The sequence below is a fragment of the Grampus griseus genome, assembly GCF_964374135.1.
Source record: "Grampus griseus genome assembly, chromosome: 3".
NCBI lineage: Eukaryota > Metazoa > Chordata > Mammalia > Artiodactyla > Delphinidae > Grampus > Grampus griseus.
Genome location: NC_139019.1, coordinates 104,558,177 through 104,579,354, shown reverse-complemented (window position 1 = coordinate 104,579,354; position 21,178 = coordinate 104,558,177). Strand labels below are relative to the sequence as shown.

The 21,178-nt window shown below is 36.5% G+C and overlaps 1 protein-coding gene across 1 annotated transcript in view; it reads right to left on the bottom strand.

Moving 5' to 3' along the window:
- MEGF10 (multiple EGF like domains 10) overlaps positions 1-21,178 on the bottom strand; it is a 260,577-nt gene that overhangs the window by 204,497 nt on the left and 34,902 nt on the right. Inside the window, exon 2 of the mRNA XM_082651796.1 lies at positions 8,029-8,149. The gene's annotated coding sequence lies outside the window, so the exon portion shown is untranslated. The remainder of the gene's footprint in view (positions 1-8,028; positions 8,150-21,178) is intronic.

Genomic DNA, 21,178 nt, shown 5'->3' with positions numbered 1-21,178 from the left:
CCTCCTTCCTTCCCCCTCTCTGTCAATTGTATCAAAAACAGAGCAAATTTAAAAGTGAGCAATTATTAACTCCCCCCAAAAGCAAGTTGTATATGACAGGAAATTGTAGACACTGTGTATATAGTATTTACATAGACATACTAATTTTAACCTTAGATACTGATAGAGTCAAAAATATTGTCAGGGTAAAGAGAAGAAGGTGAAACGTGCTCGTCTGTGTGGTGTGTATTTGTGTGGGGGAAGTCTTGCTGGGGTTTGAGGAGTAGGTCAGAAAACTAAACCTTACTTTTCACAATAGGAAGTGGATTGATAATCTTCAAAACTGAAAGAAATAAGCAAAACTTAAGTATCAGGAAAACCTTCTTCTAGTAAAAACTGCTCAAAGCGTTGGAAACTGTTGACTTTGGGAGTGGCAATCAGAAGCTGGAAAGAGTAAAGCCGAGAACTGTTACTATAAGATAGCAGAATTCATCATATTTAAAGTGAGTATGTGTAACTTAGACAAAAATAAAGATTAGAATTTTAAAGAAAAATAATTTCTAAACTCTCCCCAAATTCCATCACTATTTTCATTAGAATTTCATTGAGTTTATAGATAAATAATGTAGGGAGAACTGGCATCTTTATAATTCTGATTATTTCTCTCTAAAAATATGGTTAAGACTTCTTTTCTATCCTCAGAGCTTTATCATCTTTTTATATGTCCTGTTCATTTTCCATTGTTTGTGCCAAAGCATGCTATATTATTCTTTGCTATTATGGTGACATCTTTTTCCATTATAACTGATTATTACTAATATATAACAATTTTTCTATATTTATTTTATTTATTTATATGAATTATTTACATTATTTATTTATTTCTATATTTTTCTTGTAACCTGCCACCTTACTGAACACTTCTCATTTTTTTAACTGATTGTCTTCAGTTTTCTAGGTAGATAATCATATAAATGTACAATTATAATTGTGTATTATAATTTTTCTTTCAAATATGTATGACATTTCTTTCAGCTATCCCATTGCATTGGTTAGAACTTGTTGAATACAGCTCTAAGAGTGGGAGTGAGTGGCTGTACTACTTTCAACTTGAATGGAAATAATCCTAGTTTTCTCCAACATGAATATGATTCTTATTGATTTCAGGTAAAAATTTGACCATCGCTTTCTCCTATTTCTAGTACTTCTCCTATCTAAATACTTCTTCATACTTTATTATTTATCATTTATCATTTGTCTAGTTATCTATTATTCTCTTTACAACGTATGTTCCTAGTGGTATGGATCAGTGTTTGGTCTTATGCCAGAACTGAAAAGAATGCCTGGCTCAACAGAAATTTGTAAAATGAATGAATGAATGGATCAGTGATGGGCAGGTCACCTCTAGACAGTCAGGTGTCCTGTCTCTTTTAACCTGTGAAAAACATTAAGAACTGTCATAGTCTTAAAACGTTTTTGCATTTATGGAATAAACATTACTTCAATATCGTGTGTTACCTGTATTTCCTAGTGTTTTACTTTAAATGTTTGCATCCGTGCTTATGAGCTTGAACTGTAGCTTTGTTATGTGTTATCTTTGTCAGGTTTGGTTTCAGGATTATGTTAGCCATATTAAGTGAGCTCAAATATTTCATATGTTTGCTCTGTAACAGTTTTAAGGTTACATGGATTAGCTGCTAAGTTAAGAGCGTTCACTGAGAAAATAATCTGCATCCTGGTGCTTCCTCAACTTCTCAAGTCATTATTCTTCTATTATGCCTCATTGTTCTTTATTACACGAGATGTGTATGAGCATGCTTTCATTTAAAAAAGTTAAAATTGTACCTAAGAATAAAGACTAAAAATGTGAAGCTGTATCTCCCTCACCCCATCCCAGAGTTAACCATGATTAACAGTTTAGTATAATACTTTCATTTCAGTATTTTTCCTATGCTTTCCCACACACGTGTGTGTGCATGTGTGTGTAAAAAATAAGAGGAATTATCCTGAAACTTACTTTTTTTTCACTTTCCATTTATATATAATAAAAATATGAAGTTTGGGCTTCCCTGGTGGTGCAGTGGTTAAGAATCCACCTGCCAATGCAGGGGACACGAGTTCAAGCCCTAGTCCGGGAAAATCCCGCATGCCGCGGAGCAACTAAGCCCGTGCGCCACAACTACTGAGCCTGCGCTCTAGGGCCTGTGAACCACAACAACTGAGCCGGCATCCTGCAACTACTGAAGCCCGCACACCTAGAGCCCATGCTCTGAAACAAGAGAAGACACCACAATGAGAAGCCCGCACTGCAACGAAGGGTAGGCCCCACTCGCTACAACTAGAGAAAGTTCGCGTGCAGCAACAAAGACCCAACGCAGCCAAAAACAACATAAATAAAAATAAATAAATAAATCTTTTAAAAATATATGAAATTCATGTACTACATCCTTTTTAATAATTGTATGTTATTCAACATTATGACTTTACCATAATTTATTTAACTGATCTTCTGATGATGAATATTTGGCTTTTTCCCATTTTTCACTATAATAAACACTCCTGCTGTGATCATTCCTATACATAAAACTTTAGGTCCATGTGCATGTGAGGTAGTCTTTAGAATAAACTCCTAAACATGGGATTGCTAAGTCAACAAAAATGGGTAGTTTTTATCTTAGTAGATACTGAAAAATTTCCCTCCAAAATATGTTTGTCCCCTTACCCTCCTGCCAACAAAGTATCAAAGTGCCCCTTTGCCACATCCTTATCAACCCTGGGTATTACCAAGCTTTTATATGTTCGCTAATCACGTGAAAATTGATGAAAATGCATCACATTAATTTACCAATGAGTTTGCACATTTTGTAGAGTTTATTGAACATTTGTATTTCTTTTTCTGTAAATTGCTTTTCATATGTATTGTTAATTTTTCTACTGGAGTGTTTGTCTTTTTCCTATTGATTTGTATTTATATTAATCCTTTATTAATATAATACAAATATATTCCCAGGCTGTGGGTTGTCTATTAATGTTGTTTTTTTGTGTACATTGTTTTGTTTTTAGTTTTTATATATTTAAATATGTGACGATTTTCATTTATGACTTTAATATTTTATATCTTTGATACAATTTCTTCACCCCATGCTTATGAATGTTTTTTCTACATTTTCATCTGATAATTTTATGTTTAGTTCTTTGAGTATGGTGTAAGGTATGTGTCTAACTATATATCTCAAAATGGACAACCAGCTACCCCCAATTGTATTTCTTTCAAAATAGGTAACTGAACTTCACCTTGATTTGAGAAGTACCTCAATGTCTTCCAACTGATTTGTTTACCATTGTTATCATTGATAGCAGCTGGCACTTACATAGTTCTGACCATATTCCAAGCACTCTTCTAAGGGCTTTATGTGTATTAATCTATTTAATCTTCACAACAATCCTAAGATATAGATGATATAATGGTCCCTATTTTACAAGTAAGGAAACTAAGGCACAGAAAGTTTATTTAACTTGCCCAAGAATGCACAGCTACTATGTGGCCTGGCTTGTGATTCAGAGCTTTTAACTATTATGTGAAATAGCAGTGTATACTTCTAAGTTCTATTCAATCTTAGTAATTATTGTAATAATTTGCCTTTACCTGCACCAACCTTATACTTTTACAGTTATATTTTCAAATATGTTTTAATTTCTGAAAGAGAAGTTTCCCCCATTTTTTTTTCTTCTCAGAATTTTCCAGGCAATTACTTATTATTTTCTCTACCATTTGACCTATAGAATGAACTTGTTAAGTCTTATAATAATGATTAGGATTGTATTACATTTCTAAATTAACTTGGGAAGGATTAATATCTCAAAATATTGTCTATTTAGGAAGGGGCTATGTATCTGCATCTATTGGATCTTATAACTTTTTTCCTATAGTTTTATAGGTTTCAACATATGAATCTTATATTTTTGTTAGGCACTTTATGGTTTTTATCGTTACTGAGAATGGATTCCATTTCTGTTTTATTCTTTAATATATTGTCAATAATATATAGGAAAGCATTTATTTTTTTCTACGCTAATTTTGTATCTAGCCACACTGAACTCTTTATTGATTCTAATAATTTTTTCCTTGGATTTTCAAGGCAATCTTGTGCAAATAATTATATTTGTGTCTTTCTTTCATAGTATTTATATATATGTACACATATATATGTTATTCTTTTTGTCTTATTGCATTAGTTAGAGTCAGATTCCATTTAAGGTTAAAGAGCAGCAATGCTAGGAGCAAATTTATCTTGTTTCTAATGTTAATAGGAATGTTTCTTATGTTTTATATTAAATATGATATTTGCTCTTGGTATATGCTAACCTTTATCAGCTTAAGGAAGTTTCCTTCTATTGCTAGCTTGCCAAGACTTATTGTTTACTTGTTTTTAATCGAGTGATTATTGAATTTTAGCAAATGCATTTTTTGCTCATATTGAAATGTCATGAGGTTTTCCTCCTTTGATCTATTTACGTAGTGAATTACATTAATGGATTTCCTTGTGTTGAGTCATCCTTGAATTAATAATATTTAGGTGTTCCAGGAGCTATGTATACACATTTAAGATTGTTGTATCCTCTTGACAAACTGACCTTTTTATTGTGAAACTTATTAATATTAATAGGAACATCTAGTGCATTTACATTGAATATAATTATTAATATGGTTTAATGGGTTTAATTCTACCATCTTGCAATTTGTTTTTTATTTGTCCCATCTCATGTTTGTTACTTTGTTGGTTCTTTCTGCTTTCTTTGGCCAATAAAATACTTTTGAATACTCGATTTTATTGCCTCTTTTTCTTTCTCTTTCTCCCTTTCTTTCTGTGTGTGGGTGTGTGTATTAGTGACTGCTCTTAGGATTACAGTGCACATCCTTAACTTATCACAGTCTACCTCTAATTAATATTATACCATGTCATGTAAAATATAAGAATCTTCCAACAGTTGAACTCCATTTATCCCACCCAATTCTTAACGCTATTGTCATAGTTTACCATCACATATGTTAGAAATGCCACAACACAGTTATTATTTTTGCTCAAATCAGTCAATTATCTTTTCAAAAAATTTAAAGATAAGAAAATAAAATTTATTTATATTTACAATTTTCAACAATCTTTATTTCTTCTTATAATTCTAAGTTTTATATTCAAGCCAGTGAACTTTCTTTAGCACTTCTCTTAGTGCCGTGACTATTATAAACAAATTCCTCAGTTTACATTCATCTTAAAATATTTTTAGCTTCCATTCTAGAAGAATATTTTGAAACATATGACACCTTGGGTTTTATGAGTTTCTTAGATCTGCATAATGATTTTTTTCACCAAGTTTTTAATACTTTTGGTTATTATTTCTTTAAATAGTTCTGACTCATTCTCCTTTTCCTTTTCTTCTGAGATGTCAATTACATGTGGGACAAGTGATACTATTCCATAAGATACTGAGCCTCTGCTCATTTGTTAAAATCTATTTTCTGTTTTCTAGTTTTGATATTTTCTATTGATCTGTTTTCAAACTTTTTATTCTGCAGTGTCTAATCTCAAGGCATTGAGGGAAATTGTCATTTCTAGTATTTTTAATTGATATAAACTTTAATATAAACTTTTTTATAGTTTATATTTCTCTTTTGAGATTTCCCACCTCTTTGCTCATTATGTCCATGTTTTCCTTTAAATTCTTGAACATGTTTATAATTACCATTTTAAAAATTATGTCCTAACTCTAAAATCTGAATTATCTCAGGATCTCTTTCTATTGCTTGCTTTTTTGTCTTGATTATGGGTCCCTTTTTCCTACTTCTGTGCATATGTAGTAGTGCTTTTATTGAATGTTGTATGTTATGGATAACATATGGTAGAGCATTTGGATTTTGCTGTCTCTCCTTTAACGGTGTAGCATTTGTTCTGGCCAACAGCTACATAACTGGGTAATTCTCTTGATTCTTTGGGCTTCATTTTATGCTTTGTTTGGGCAAGTGTATATTAATTTTGACCTTAACCATGGGATATGGTCTTACTCCTGGCTCCTAAAAAGTGACCTTTCTGAGGTCTCAATTTAATGACTGATATGCTCAGTGAAGTCTTTCCACTATGACTGGACCAAAACTTCAATATCTTTTAGCACTGCATAACCTCTGGCATTTCCATTTATTTCTTAGCTCCACTGCAGCTGCTGTCTTGCTGGATCTCAGGTTCTTATAGAATCTTAACCTATAAATGTAAATCCCAGACCAGCTCTCAGCCAAAGAGCTAAGGAGAATCTGCACACTGACTTCTGAGACCTTCATCTGTACAGCTTACTCCTCTCTGGAATCCTATTCTGCTAATTCCAGCTCCTCCTTTACAACCCCTCTGTTTTAATTTCTGCCTCCTCAGCTCAGTGAGACTGATGTTCTTCTCTCGGGCTTCACCTCCTTGTGCCACATCCTGGGAAGTGCCCCCAGACATAAAATAAGGTTGAATGTGGTGCTTATCTCATATTTACAGACTTTCCAGGACTCTAGTCCTGTACTGCCTATTATCCAATGCCTAAAAATTGTCACCATGTATTTTGTTCAGTTTTTAAATGGTAGAGTAAATTCAGTAGCAGTTACTCCATGACAGCCTGGAAGTAAACATCTAATAGAGGAAACTATTATCTTTTTAATCCTTGCATCTTACTTCATTGGTTCATTTCACTGTATTTTCTTGCTGCTCCCCCACTAACCACACACACACACACACACACACACACACACATACACACACTGGCACCTTTTTGAATAATGGGGCTATGTGCTTTTTTCTCTCATGGTCTCACTTAAAATTGGTTTTGTTTTAAAAAAATTTTTAAACATGTTTTAATTTATTCTTTATCAATGTCAATGCCAAATTCATAGTTACAAATATGGATCCTCCTTGTTTGACATTAAACCTTTATCATATTTTACTTTCTCTTTTCCACCTCTCTCCTCACCTGACATCTCTAGGGAATGTTTATAGCATACCTTTTTCTTTCTAAAATTCTTTGTTATAAATTGAACTTAGTTTCACAGGCACATTAAAAACAATTCTTTAGTGTTAAATCTAAATTTACTTCTCACTGCTCGTTTTTCTAAAAACATAGTTTTACCTTTATTAAATTCTGTATTTTGATTAGTTTTTGCTTGAAGGTCTACTTTAAGTTATATTTTTTAAAAAGCATACATGAGTCATATAATTTCTGAATTCTTACAAATCTGAACCAGGTTTTCATTTGTCCTTGCATTTAGGTAATAGCTTGGCTCAGTCTATAATTCTTGGAACATAATGCTTTTTCTTCAGAAGTCTTTACATTTTCTCTGAGGTTTTCTGGCATTAGTGTTGCAAATAAAAAGTCTAATGACGTTTTTTAGTGACCTTTTTTTTTCACAGTTGGCTGCTTCCAGCATTTGTTCATTATTCAGGCCATGGAAAACCATCTGGGTATGATTCCTTTTCATTATACTGCCTAGTCTTTGGTAAGTTTTCTCCATATAAACAATGAATCCTTCCACTCTGAAATGTTTTTTCTTTAACTATTGCTTGACATTCATTCATACTATTTTCTCCTTCTGGAACTTCTGTAACAACAATATTGCTTCTCCTACTTCAATCTTTTCTGCCTCTCAACTTTTCTCTTGAATTCCCAACTCTCAGAGTTCTAGAAGAATGTCCCATAGTTACTCTTCTTTTTATCTCTAAGATCTATTTTTTAGTTCTCGATTTTTACTTTACTTTTCAAACAAAAGTAATATATGACGCTTTTGAACCTAAGAAAATTAGCTTCCCCACCCCCAAGTTCTTCCCTTTATTCTATAGCAACTGTTTTACTAGAGGTTATTTAACCTGAATACTCAACATTTTATCCCCCTCATTTGAACCACTGAATTTCTCAATTTACCTGGCAATTTTTCTCTTATTCTTACAGAGTAAGAATGAATTTTTCCAGGATGAACACCCAAAATGTGAATAGTGGCTCATCAGTGTCCCCTTCATTTACTCCTACCTGTGCCATTTCCATCTCTAACTCTTTAGCTTCAGGGATGCAGATGAGAAGTTTCCGATTATGATGCATAAATGATCTTTCTATATTCCTTTTACATTCCTTGGGTTGTTTCTTTCTGAAACTGGAAAGAAGAAGGCATCAAACATGTGATTAGGATACCATATTTGTCACAGCAGTTTCCACTTATTTTTCCTAGACTGTGACAAGAAAATTTTACTTTTGTTTCCCACTTAAAATTCTTTAAAAGAAAAATTGGATATACTTCAAGTTCCTTCCTTATAGAGAAGTAGGAAGGTTGTTCTGGTTCTAACAATCTTATGAAAAGAGTCCCTTGTGAGGAGGAAGGGGAAACACATTTTTAAGTTACTTTCCTCCCACTGAAAACATTTTGAAATACTTTCCTTGAAACCACCTTTGCAATCCTGAATTTATTGTGGACTTCTGTGTCCAACTGCCTAAACAAGAAATAGGGAAATATGCCCATGAAAGTTAACCTCTGCTGAATACAACCATGAAGTAGAAAAAACACAGGGAACATCTGTATTTTATACTGTCAATATGTTCTCTCTTATTCTGGAAGCACAGGTTGTCTTTCCTCTGTCAGCTGCAAAAATATTATCTCTCTGCAGGAATGAAACAAGTGTGGAATATATATTATGCTACCACATTACATGCATACCTAAGCAGAAAACAAAGAAAATAACCATTTAATATATAACTCAATTTTGCCTCCAGGGACAGATAAAAATTTTTATTATAATACCCAAATGGTACAGTACATAAATATATATGGGAAATGTGATAGGACCAAGCCAGGCTCTTTTGGCTACATGCTGGTGGTTAAAAATTTATCATCTAACCTCATCCTAATCTTCCCTTCTCATAGACATGAAGTAGGCTATATTTTTTATAAGAGCCAGGAATTTGGAGCAAAGGAGATCAAAACTGATCACCATTTTTCAGCAGATCATTAATTTCTAAATGTCTGTGGAAAATAACTATTGACTGATATCTTTCAGTTTCATTTCAAGCATAACACCTTATACTGTTTACTTACGAAACAACGAAGATAGTAAAAAAAAAAAAAACTAAACGAACTAAATTGGTAATTTAATAACTTCAGATGATTGGTAATTTAATAACTTCAGATGGTTTAGAGGTATTTATCCCTTTTGAAATCAATAACCTTTCGTTTGGAATCTTAAATCCACTTTAATGAGCATTCTGCTGGCAGCTGTTTTATTTAGGATCCGAGCTTATACAAACAAAAGTAACAGAGGCTTTTACCTAGATTACAATTTACAGTTAACTTTTGCAGACCACATGACTGATTTGAATGTATAAGTCCCTACAATTCCATTATACATGTTTCTTAAAAATTTGAATGCTTTTAACCAGAGAAGAGCTTATACAGGACGAGTGTTGTCGATGTGAGGAATCTCGATGTTGCTCAGTTATTTGCAGCATGTCTGAAATGGCTCTTCTAACACTGGTTCTGTCTTTGAAAGCCCATACAGAGCAATAACATGACCTTCTTAGAAGCAATAAGTGAAAAACACCCCTGGATAATGCCACTGACTTGCTACATAAGTTGCATTTTTATTGAATTATCAAATTGAAATATTTGTCAACACATAATACCCTATTTCTTTGTATCTTCACATTCACTCACTCTGTTTTAATTCTGACAATGTCTTCTGCACTATTTCTTCTCTATAAGAAACTTTTTGAGGTCAAGTAATCTATCCGTATAAAACTTATTAGAAACATCCTCCACAAAACACGGGGCTGAATTTATTGTCACTGTAATCTGCATTGCTCTGCCTCTGTGCACCAGGCACCTAAGTAGCTCTGGAAGCCTCCAGAGTGTGTTCAGAAATGAAACTTTCGACTTATCACTGTTTCTCTGTGAGATGCTGTCCTATCTTGCACTAATGTTGCCTCCTGGGAGCACTTCAAAGCTATCACGCCCTTAATACACCAAAAAACCATGCTGCATTCCCTTCATAGTTTACAAAATTCTTCATAAAAACAATGACTTCATCATCTGTTATAATTCTACTTTCCACAGGGATCAAAAACTAGTCCTTGAGCCATGTGAGAGATAGCACCAAGTAATGCCTCCCCACCTGTCCCTTTCCCAGGGGCCTTTAATACAACCTCTCTTTAAACCAAAAAAAGAAAAAGAAAAGAAAAAGTGCAAATCACACAGACAGACTCCAAATCCCAGCTTCTGCTCAGCTGGAGCCCCTTGCCCCATTTAAAAATATTCAAAGATCACCTCTTATCCATGAATAACCTACTGTTGCTCCATGAATATCTCATTGCCATGCTTACCTGAGAATGAAGCTAGCAGAGAGGAAAGCAAGCGGGGAGATGAGGAGAGTCCCCATCCTCATCTTAGCCCAAAACCAGCAATCACCTTTGGTCTCCCTAGTTGCATGTGCCAGTAAATTCCCCTTTTTGCCAAAGTCAGTTCGAATTTGGTTTTATATCACTTGCGACTGAAATAATCTTGACTAATATACTAATAATTACCAAATTTTATTGGGTTATGTAAATATCATTGCCTCGGGAACTTGAAACAACAAATCCCTGGGATTTCCAACCGTGAAAACTACAGTCTGATGAGTGATTTAATTAAACTTGTACATATAGATCACTCCCCAAGCTACATACATAGAAATGAGGAGAGACGAATCTGAAGGAGACAGAAAAAAAACTTTCGCATTTTGAAACAATGTATTAAGAAGACATGTGCCCAATGTCTAGGATTGGAAAGATAAATGATTCCATTTTATGTTGTTATTAAATTGTATGACCCTTCATTAAAGTTAAATGCATTTAGAGGAATTAAGCTTATCAAAAACTTGGCAGTGTAATATAAGTAATGGTTCTTTGTTTATTTGATGACATCCTCCTGTGAGTTGATTCACAATTTTAATTTTGGAAAGCAGTATTTCTTTGATGGGGACTGATGGAATGATGCGAACTGCTACATCGTTTTGCATGAAGTCATATTGATTGTGAAAGGAAACAGAGGCCAAGTGACAACCAATTTTTCAAGGAGCATTATGACAGTAATGTTTCTATATTGTCAAAGGGATCACAACAAATTAAGAACTGAAATTAAACTTTAGGAGACAATCTCCTATCCTTTTGAAGATAAGCACACCAGAATTCTATAACGACAAAAATTCTAAATATTTTTAGTGGAAAAACCTTATTTAAAAAAATATGTATAAAAGTTATGTACCAATACCAAGCACCTATTTTGGACACAATGGTAAGCAGAAGAAATGGTCAGCAAAACAAAATACAAGAGAGAGCTTGCAACCCAGTGAGAGAGGAAGCATTAATCCAATCACAGAGAACTATAATTCCAATTGGGATAAATGTCACCAGAGAAATATGCCTACCACCATAGAAGACAATACTGGGGGCTTTACCCTAAACAGATAGATGAAGGAAGGATTTTGTGAAGAAGTGATATTTGAAGAACAAATAAGCACTAAGGAGGTAAAGAGGGAAAAGCACATTCTGGTGAGAGGGACGAGCCTCTCCATGGGAGTAGAGAAGGATGGGGTAAAAATCAGAAACCTGAAAGGACTGTGCGCCCAGAACCTAGGGAAAGGAGGTGGAGAGTAAGGAGAGGCAGGCTGTGCAGGGATGGTAAGTTTTCTCCTAAAGCAATGGGCAGACCTTGAAGGGTTTTAAGTGGAGCCTGGGAAGATCAACTTTGCATTAAAAAAAAAAACAACCCTTTGGCTTCAGTCTGGATAATAAATGGGAAGAGAAGTCAGGATGCTGGCAAGGGCAAACAGTAGTTGGGCTAGGGAGAAATGGGGGTGAGGCCAAGACACAGAAAGGGAGAGACAGAATCTGTCATGGCAGTTTACGTTCATCATGTATTGAGAATCAGCACCATGAAATCTGACTGAAACATTAGGGAAGATTTCAAATATATTAAAAAAGTAGACAGAATAATATAATGGACTTCCCGTACTCAACACTTAGCTTTAACCATGTCCGACTCAGCTAATCTTGTTTTATCTAAATCCCCACTCATTTCCCTGCTCCCATACACATATATATATTTAATTATGAATATTTCAAACCTTCAGAAACGTTGTGAGAATAGTACACCACCACCAATTTGTCATTAATCTAGATTCACTAGTTGTTAACATTTTGATAACTTGTTCTACATATGTGTATGTGTGTGTAAATATATGTATTTCATCATCTATCTCCTAAAAGCAAAGTCTTTCTCCTAAACAACCACGACACAATTATCACACTCAGGAAAAGTAATATTATCTAATATACAGTCCATATTCGAAAACTTCCCATTTGTCCCAATAATGTCCTCTATAGGTAGTTTTCCCCCTGACCCAGAATCCAAACAAGGATTATGCATTGCATTTTTTGGTTCTGTCTCTTTATCCTCCAATCTTAAAGAGTTCCTCAGCCTTTTTGTCTGACATGACATGGATGCCTTTGAAGAGTCCAAGCCAGCTACTTTGCAGGATGTCCTTTAATGTGGGTTTGTCTGTTTCCTCATGATTAGATTCAGGTGAAACATTTGGCAGTACCATCACATAGAGGGTATTGTGTCCCTCTCTGTGTATCACATCGGGAGCCATATGATGTCAGTCGTACCGCTATTAATGATGATTCTTTCACTTTTTCAACTGCTTGGATTCATATCCTATAGGCATAATCCATTAATGAGGAAACCAGACAAAGACTGCACAATATAATTTCTATTTCCCCATGAGTATCTTAATGCCAAAAGACATTAACATAGGTCATTTACACAGACAAAGCTTTGTCGGTTTTATTCACAGAAGGTAGATATAGATCATAAATAGACATGGACTGGGAATAAATATCCTGCAGCAATTAGAAATTGGCACACTTGGGAATTAGAATCCTAAGAAATAAAGTATGAAGGTGAAGCTTGTGGCCTCAGGAACCAGACTGTCGGGGATGTCATCCTGGCCCTGCGGCTCACAACCTGTGTGACCTTAGACAAGTTACCTGCCCTTTCTGGATCTGCTTCCACATCTGTGACATGGGTAATCATTAGCACTCATATGTCTGGCTTGAGTACTGAGTTGCTACACAGGCAATGCAGACAACAAGCTCTCAGTGGTGCAATGATGATGTTTGCAGTGAAGGACCATTAAACTCCATGTGTTGACTAAAAGAAGAACCTAGGTCTTCTTTATAAAAATATTGTCTGAAATTTTGACCCTGTTAGAAATATAATGTGGTAAAATGTCAACATGTTTGCATAAAATCACTAACATCATCATCTAGTGAGAACTACTTAGGGCAAAAGAGTTTGATTTTCACATCAGATAACAAGCACTTATATTTCCCAAATAATAAATGGTAATCTTAACAACGAAATGTGTCCAGTGACATTTCCCATTGAGGATTTTATTACCTCCTGATCATTAGTGATATGTATGTGATCTGTCTGGTGAGTAAGTGTACATATAGTATTTACACGCCCATGGAAAGATCTAAACCACAACTAGAAAAAGGTGTGCTCAGAGGTCTAGTCAAAGATCTAGCCTAGTCTCAGAATCACTTCTTAAACCTTACAATTACAACATGGTTTTAAATTTTCTAAGATATTTTTCTGCTTAGGGAACTCAGCTACAGTATGCTTACCCACTGTCTTGTATTTGTATTTGTCTGTGTGGTGTTGATGGCAGCCCTAGTTGTTTTCCCTGATTGTATCCCATTACCCTTTTTTGAAACAATAACTTTCTTTTCCCTATGGAAATTTCACTGTTAGTCATTCATGGCTTAATAAAATTATCCAATTTTTAATATATGGACTATTGTTTCCCTTAAATGAAATAATTATAATATCAAGTAGAACAAAAGAGTAATCCTTAACTTTGCTTTTTTATGATTTGAGTTTTTCCTAAAATGTGTAGCCATAGTGGAAATCTTTTTGTTTTTCCTTGCAAGTGATATAGACAAAAATGAAAATTTCTCAAAGTTAGAAGTGACTTGAATTGTTACTATTTCGTTTAGGAACAAAGGAGTCAACTGACCTATCCTAAAATTTTAGAATAGGGAAAAGAAAAGAAAATGTAAGTAACAAAGCCTTGACTTTAGTACCATACCCTGGATGGCTCAGGAAAAGACAGGCAGGGTGAAAACATCTAGAGAAAACAGAAATAGAGGAAGGGAGCAGGGAGAAGCAAAGAGACAGAGGGAGGGAAAGTCCAATATGGCTGGTCCCTGAGTCCTAAAATTTCACCCTTCCCAGGGCTCAGGGTAACTGCCCCAGCCCTACCCTTTAAGACCACTCTTGGGCTTGCTTCCCTCAACACCCGCTCTGGGTGTCCTCCTGCCCCCAAACCTCAACTATTACACCTCCAACCCACTCCACCTACCAATACCCCAAACATACACGGTATGTCTTCTTTTTCTTCATTGTCGTCTTTTATTTTTCATCTGATTCCTTCCATTTGTCAAAGTTAAATAACTTCCATCACAGGCATAAATTTAACAGTCACAAAACCTAGATGTACATAAATCTTCATTTCCTCAAAACTGACTTAGCTCACAAGCCCCCATTTCCACAGATGGAAGAATACCTAACTTTGCCCATTTAAGGAAAACTCAGACATTTCTGGTTCTTCTCACTTTCTTTGGACTAATACAAAGTCAATAAGAAATTCACACTCTTATTTCCTTCTCTTCCTTCCATTGATCCTCTAAATGTGGAGGTAGGAACCCATAATTATAAGGGTGGAGCAGCACATACTACAGAGAAGAGGGAGTTCAGTCTAAAAGAGAAGACAGTGAAATAGTCCAGTAAGTGCCCAATCACAAGACCAATGAGAGTGTCAGGGGAGCAGAGTGAATATAAAAAAGAACAGAGGGAGAAGACAGAACAAAAGCTCAGCCACAAGGGGCCAGAGACAGCTTCAGAGAGGAAGTGATTTTTAAGTCAAGGGTGAGTAGGAGTTAGTCAGGTTAAGAAGCTGGGTAAGGAAGTCACAGGGACCATTTGCTAAGGCATGGAATCAGGGAAACTGTGACATGCTTGGGAAATGCAAGCAGCTCCCTGTGGCTGGAGCACAGGGAAGGTTTGGAGGAGTGGGTAGAAGATGAGTCTAGAGAGGTGAACAGAGGTGTACATCAAGCCAAGGAACTGGGTGGGATCGTATTCTCTAAGCCAGGAGTCGGCAAACTGTACGTGAAGTCCAGATCGGCCTGCTGCCTGGTTTTGTACACAAAGTTTTAATGGACTCAACCATGCTCATTTGTTTACATAATATTCATGATGCTTTCATGCTATACCATCAGTCAAGGATTTCTGACAATGTATGGCCATCAAGGCCTAAAATATTTATTCTCCATATCTTTACATAAAACTTTTGCTGACCCTTCTGCAACCCACTTGAGAAATATACGCATCCTCTTTTTCTGCACACATTTTTTTATTCTCTTATTGAAGTATAGTTGTACAATATTACATAAGTTACAGTTGTACAATACAGTGATTCACAATTTTTAAAGGTTGTACTCCATTTATAGTTATTATAAAATATTGTTATATTCCCATATTGTACAATATATCCTTGTAGCTTACTTTATAACTAATAGCTTGTACCTCTTACTCCCTTACACCTTTATTGCCCCTCCCCCCGCCCCTCTCCCCATTGGTAACCACTAGTTTGTTCTCTCTATCTGTGAGTCTGCTTCTTTTTTGTTATATTCACTAGTATGTTGTATTTTTTAAATTCCACATATAAGTGGTATCATGCAGTATTTGTCTTTCTCTGACTGACTTATTTCACTTAGCATAATGCCCTCCAAGGCCATCCATGTTGATGCAAATGGCAAAGTTTCATTCTTTTTATGGCTGAGTAATATTCCATTGTATATAGCTATACCACATCTTCTTTATCCATTCATCTGTTGATGGACACTTAGGTTGCTTCCACATCTTGGAAATTATAAATAATGCTGCTATGAACATTGGGGTGCATGTAGCTTTTTGAATTAGTGCTTTTGCTTTTTTTTTGGATATATATCCAGGAGCGGAATTGCTGGGTCATGCAGTAGTTCTATTTTAGTTTTTTGAGAAACCCCCATACTGTTGTCCACAGTGGCTGCACCAATTTACATTCCCACCAACAGTGCATGAGGGTTCCCTTTTCTCCACATCCTCGCCAACATATGTTATCTGTATTCTTTGATGATAGCCATTCTGACAGGTGTGAGGTGATATCTCATTGGTTTTGATTTGCATTTTCCTGATGATTAGCAACGTTGAGCGTCTTTTCATGTGCCTGTTAGCCATCTGCATTTCCTCTTTGGAAAAATGTCTATTCAGTTCTTCTGCCATTTCTTAATCAGGTTGTTTGTTTTTTGATGTTGAGTTGTATGAGCTGCTTATATGTGTTAGCTATTAATCCCTTATCTGTCATACCATATGCAAATATTTTCTCCCATTCAGTACATTCTCTTTTTATTTTGTTGATGGTTTCCTTTCCTGTATGTACCCTCTTGAAAAGAAAAAGTTCTCAAAGACCTGAAGCACCACTTAGATATCTTTAGTGTATTGATATTTATATTCGTGCAAACCTAAAACTAGCTGTAAGCATCTTATGCTTATGGCTCTTACATAATTATACAAATTTGCATATTAAATTTAAACAAAAATGACATTCAAATGAATGGTATTAATTCAATGTGACAGATGACATCATTTGTATGGAAACAAATTTCCACTCTTAACATGGGACTGGCTACTGAATACAGGTTCTTTTGAATTTAGCAACTTAAACCACTTGGGCCACATGATGGTTTTCCTTACTTGAACTAGGGTAAAACCTATGTTAATATAACAAAAGATAGTGACTTCATTGAACTTCATGTGTCCTGATTGCCTCGTTTTGGGCTACAAAGTCTCTCTGCCTTCTTTTCTGTGTCAGCTGTTGATAATTATAGTAATGCCCATTTGTACAATAAAAACACAAACACACATGCAGGCACTGAAATCAATTGTCAGTTCTCAGTTTTAAGGCAGCCATTCAGGTAATCCACAATTGCTTGTATTTTTTCAATGTCATCTAGATAAAATAAAGAAATTTGAAAAATAACACAGAGAGCTACAGATTCTGGATACATGCAAAGCTGAGGAAGAAATCTAACAGATATTTATTGTGGCAAAAATATAGCTAAAAGGAGCTAGTCCAAGCTAGGCGAACTCAAGAGGTGGCAATGGGTTAGAGAGAAGAGGGCAAATATGAGAGTTTTCGGTACACTATCTGGACAAGACTCTAACATCAAATGGTTGTGAGGAGGAAGAAACGCGAGGGAGAATTCTGAAATGACTCCCAGGTTCCTGGCCTGGGCATGGACATTCATCAACGTGGGAAAACACAGAAGAGGTGGAAGTTTGTGAAGGAAAGACAATAAGTTCACTTGGGTGTGTTGAAATTAAGGCAACTGGGAGACTAAGTCTTTATCCTGAATGCAGTTAGGTATATTGGACTGCACAGTCATTAGCAAGGACTGGCTCAGACAAAAAGATTTGGGAGCTAGAAATAAGAGGTTGTTGAAGTATTTATACAGTTGAGCGGGTCCACATATAGAAAAATAAAAAGTGAGAGCACAGAAAAGCACTAATAATGCTCAATAAAGAAATAGCCATTAGAGACAGTTGTATAAATAACCACATGTATGCATCCACAAATATTATCAAGTCAGGATGATCTGTGCTGATGGAGGGAAACTGTAATATGCATAATATGAAATACCAATACGAAAATCACTCTGCCTTTGGGTGGGTGTTTGCAGAAGATTTACTTTTGTTTGCTAAAATTTGGTTTGCTCTTCCAGAAGGCACATTAACTTGAATAAGAAGGCAAAATGGTATGTAATGTGGCCTTCACTTCTGGTTACCCACCCAGTATCCATTTCTCCTTCTTTCCTAACAGATCCTTAATTTTTCTCAGGCTGTCAGTGTGCCTGATGAGAACTGCATTTCCCAGCCTCCTTTCACCTATGAATGGCCATGTGACACAGTTCAGGTGGGTGAAATATAAGTAAAAGTCACCAGATGGAACTTCTGGGAAGGCTTTTAAAAGGCAAATAGACTCGGCTGCCTGGATGCTTCGTCCTTACCCTTCATCCTGCAGGGGAACATCATCTGAGGCGGAACAACCATGTTGTGACCTTGAGGCCCCAAGAACATGGTAAGGATTACTGGATGGAAATATAGGATGGTCCCGTGGACTTCACGGAGCCCCAGTATCCGCTCTAGACTTCCTACTTCCAAATGCAAGCAAGAATAATAAAACCTCTCATTTTTTTGTCACTGTTTTCTGTTTCCTGAGGTATAGTGCAATTTCTACCCACCCAGAAGCCCTGTTTGAAAATGGTCTTAGGTAAAAATCTCTCCTTAAATAGCCTGTAAAGTTAATGTAATGTCCAGGAAAAAATGAAGAGTTGATTCTCACCTAGATATAACAGGAAGCCTGTCAACCCTATTACTTGATTAGACAAAGTAGGGGGAAAAATGGGGGTGGGCAGCCAGGAGATGAGCTGGCCATGTTAAACAGATTCCCTCTAAGGCCGTGTCTACCAAATCTCCAAATTCTAACATCCTCCACCATGTTTTTATTTTGGGTTTGCATTTTCCCCCCATCCTTAGCATAGTGGAAGAAAAAAAAATGAACATAAATAGGAAGACTCTTACTTACTAACGTTCAGTGGCTTCTCATTTTCCACTCAATTAAGAATACGTAGGATACTTTATTGAACTATTAATCTGTGATTTGTTTGACCAGTGTTTTCCTCTCCTATTCTAAGCAAGTAGAAAGGTTAACTGCCGTCTTACTTCGGGGGAGCTTTGTGGTAGAAGCTTGAAGGCAAACTCCCTAATACTCATGCTGGCTGACAGGTCTTGAGGAGCCTGAGTTCCATGGGAGACAGAGGCAAAAGCAGGTGCAGCGAAGAAGAGAACAGACATAGCCCCATACCAGAAAGGCACGGTGGTGTCTGCAAACAGCAGGGACGCCCATCGTACTCCCGGCAATACCTGGGGGAGAGGAGAGAGCCTCTGAGGGGCTTGGCTGTGTGGTGGAATGAAGGAGGCTGTACCCTGGACAATGGGGTTCCCATGTAAAGAAAGATTCCTGCAGCCCCAAAAGAGCACAGAAAGAGAACAACTGCCATTTAAGGGTCTTTGACAGCTTTGACAAGGAGACTCCCATGATCAGGCAAAAGTTAGGGGCGGTTCCTCTGTGTTTCAAGGAACCACAGCAGTTTCTGAGATGCTGAGGGAGGGAAAGAGAATCCGCAGTAGACAGACTGAATGTACTTCAGCGAGGTGGGATAAAGCCTCAGAGGAGTATCTTGCACACTCCATTTGTGATTCAGGAGTCATCCCCACTGCCAGTACCAATTCCTTCTACTGGAGCCTCAGCCTCAGCAGCACAGTCTCCTCGGCCTGGTGCCCCAGACACCGGCTTTTCTTCTCCTGCGTGAATCCTATGCTCACGAGGCTTTTCTGCCTCAGTTTTGCTCAGCATTTCTGCAAAATGCATTCACTCACAGTAAATGAGTGTCCATTTTTTCAACCCTCAAACACTTTCCTTTCACAAAACTCTCCTTGATCCTGAAATTGTAAGTCATAATTTCCTCCTTTTCATCTCCAAATTACTGATGACTTCTCTCCTTGGGGTATTTACCCACACTACCTTGTGCTACGCTCTCCTATCTGCTCCCTCACTACACACACCTTTAAAAAAATGTATTGAACATCTACTGTGCACTCTGAGGACAGTGACTGTTTCCCAGGTACCCAGCATAGGACCATATATGTATTCACTTACCAGCAAATACTTTGCGAGGGCCTACTATGTCCCGGCCCTGAAACACTACAAAAAACAGAACATGGAGTCTGTCCCTGAGATTCTCCAAGTCTGAGTATCATGCATGGTCAAGGCTCACAGGAGTGAACATAATAAATTCCCAATGAGTAACTGTTGATATTAATTCTTAGGATTTTAAAGCTGTATTCAGCTACTTAGAGGAAATTTTAGTAAAATGGGTAAGATGATTCCTGATACTTCAGAATATGCCTCCAATACGTGGGCAGTGGGGGGGGGAGGCGGGGGAGGGGGGGAGTAACCACTGCACTTATTAGAAATATAAAACAGCAAGAAAAACTTAAAAGTGTGCCTTAATCATTTCCATTTTGAAACTAGATAATTTTTATTTTTCAAGATGACTGTGCAAATAAAAATATTACTCCTTATTTGAAATCCATGAAAAATGCTGAGATGAAGGAAGTCTTGTCCAAAAGCTACTTTCTCTTCTCAGGACTTGTTTCCATAGCCTTTCATTCTTTTCTGCTGTCACTGCTGCTTTGGAATTTGCTATTATGTGTAATAAGACTCCATCACAAATGTTTGTGGGTAGGTCAAGAAATGTTCCCTAGGGATCTTGGCACAGTGCATTGGAGACTCAATCCCTGATCTCCCTTCCCACGGTCCTCATCCTGTGCTCAAGCTCTCTGTCTCCTTCCCAGTTCTCCATTCTCCTGACTCTACTAGCTGTTGGGGGCAAACTTGCTGTTTTCAATCTCCCAAGTATGTCACAAATCTTCTATCTTCGTCAGCTAGTGAAGGAAAGAACACTGGCCTGGAATCAAGAAGCCCAAGGTGATTTGGTCATTTTTTTCAATCAATAAATATTTTAAAGCGTTTTCTATAAGTCAGGTATTGGACTAAGCCTTAGCAAACAATGATGAACAAGACAGTAAAGTCCCTGCCTTCAAGAAGCTGACATTCCAACAGAGAAAAACAGTAAACAAGAAGATTGTAGATAATGATAAATGCCAAAAAAGAAAGAAATGGAGTAATGTGATAGATAGTACCTGTAGGGGGTAATAGGAATATGGCTGTCAGAGAAGGCTTTTCTAATATTTAAGCAGAGAATTGATGTATGAGAAGATAATACAGATTCTAAGGAAGAGTGTTTCAGGCATCTCATCCTAAGATGAGAAAGAGTTCAACATGTCTAAGGCACAGAAGACCAGTGTGGCAAGAGACAGCCAGCAGGATGGAGAGGGACCCTATGTGAGTTCAGTAGAAAAGGA